The sequence below is a fragment of the Carlito syrichta genome, unplaced genomic scaffold, assembly GCF_000164805.1.
Source record: "Carlito syrichta isolate Samal-C Ts95f unplaced genomic scaffold, Tarsius_syrichta-2.0.1 Scaffold303056, whole genome shotgun sequence".
Lineage (NCBI taxonomy): Eukaryota > Metazoa > Chordata > Mammalia > Primates > Tarsiidae > Carlito > Carlito syrichta.
Genome location: NW_007247152.1, coordinates 47,243 through 49,220, shown reverse-complemented (window position 1 = coordinate 49,220; position 1,978 = coordinate 47,243). Strand labels below are relative to the sequence as shown.

The window sequence follows — 1,978 nt, the reverse complement described above, 5'->3', positions numbered from 1 at the left end:
CCCCAAAGCATCCTTGACATGAGCAGGTTCTTTTCTGGGAGGAATCTTCACTAGTCTATAGGAGACCAGGCCAACCCTTCTGTCGTCTTCTACAATAGAGTCAAACCTGTATCCTGCAGACTGAAAGAACATGAGAAGGGATTCAGCTCCAGACAAACATTTCTCCTTGCTTGTTCAAAGCAGTTAAAATAACCCTTCCTGGAATTATTGACTATCTGTCATCTTTCCCCCATTAAATAAAACCCAGAGAAAGGAATCATAACAAAAGGGATTCAATATTTTGAAACCTTCTTGGGTTCTGTTTCCAGGCATCAGAGCTAAAATACATAAAAAGAGCTGTTCACTTCTGAATTGACAGATGGGGATTGTTATCAGGCAGAGTGAAAGGATAGGGCAGGCATCCAATACATTGGAGAGGGAGCAGTGAAGCAAATCACCAAGGTATTAAGGTTGGGGAAAGATGAGACGTTTTTACTAGAATCATTGTAGAAGGATTTCGTAGATATGAAAGAAAAACAAAGCAAAGTGAGAATTAAAAGTTAAAAATAAACATTCAGAAAATGCGTTAAAAAGAGTCAGGTGGCCATTGTGCTGTTCTAAGTAAACAGCCTCAAATTCCCCTCGTAGATGGGAATTTTAAAATAGATGTAAAGGACCAGATTGAGACCAATTGACATTCTGAGTCAGATAGATGGAAGAATTCCCCATGAATAAATTCCGAGATAAATCTACAGCCTATCCTCACTGCTCCTGGGCTCTGCTCCATATCTCATCACTCACTTTTCTTTCCCTCCCGGCTTCACAGGTAACAAAAGTTAGCAATGAGAAATCACACTCTGACTGAATTCATCTTGCTGGGACTCACAGACAACCCAGAGCTACAAACTATCATTTTCACATTTCTCTTCCTCACCTACATGCTCAGCATCTTGGGTAATCTGATAATAATTAACCCTTACACTACTAGACTCCCACCTCCAGACTCCCATGTATTTCTTCCTCCAGAACTTCTTAGAAATTTTCTTTACAACCACTTTTACTCCTAGGCTGCTATTCAGCATCTCAACTGGGAATAAAAGCATCAGCTTTTCTGGATGTTTCACTCAGTATTTCTTTGCTATATTTCTAGGGGACACAGAGTTTTACCTTCTGGCTGCCATGTCCTATGACCGCTACATGGCCATCTGCAAACCCCTGCATTACACCACCAACAAGAACAACAGGGTTTGTATCCAGCTGGTCCTCTGCTCTTGGCTGGGTGGATTCTTCATCATCTTAACCCCAATCATTCTGATCAATCAGCTGGAATTCTGTGCCTCCAACGTGCTGAACCATTATTGTTGTGACTATGGACCCCTCATAGAAATATCTTGCTCAGACACGAGACTACTAAAACTGGTTGACTTCATCTTAGCAGTTGTAACCTTGGTGGTCACCCTGGTGCTGGTGATTACCTCCTACACAAACATCATCAGAACCATTCTGAAGATCCCTTCTGCTCAGCAAAGGAAAAAGACTTTTTCCACAGCAAAGGAAAAAGGCTTTTTCCACAAGTTCTTCCCACATGAATATCATCTCTCTCTCTTACGGAAGCTGCATCTTCATTACATAAAACCTTCGGCAAAAGAAGGAGTCACCTTCAATAAGGGAGTAACTGTGCTCAATACCTCAGTTGCCCCTTTGCTAAACCTGTTCATTTACACTCAAAGGAATAAATAAGTAAAACAAGCCTTTAAGGATGTGGCCAGAAAAATAGTGCATCTTTATTCCGTTTAATTACCTCAAAATAAATGGAAATTTTGAGTGATATTCATGAAATTTATCCAACTGATAAACTTGAACTTCTGATTTCTCCTTTTGTTAAATGGATTTATCAGAAAAGTTGAATGTAAGCCTGTATCAATTTTTTTTTCAAATTTGCTCGCAAGAGAAAGGTACTTAAAGAAGGGAAGTTTACACACCTCATCAACAAGGGTAA

General features: G+C 40.0%; 1 pseudogene; it reads left to right on the top strand.

Moving 5' to 3' along the window:
- Positions 1-821: 821 nt before the first annotated feature.
- Positions 822-1,776, top strand: LOC103259896 (annotated as a pseudogene).
- The last annotated feature ends 202 nt before the right edge of the window (positions 1,777-1,978 follow it).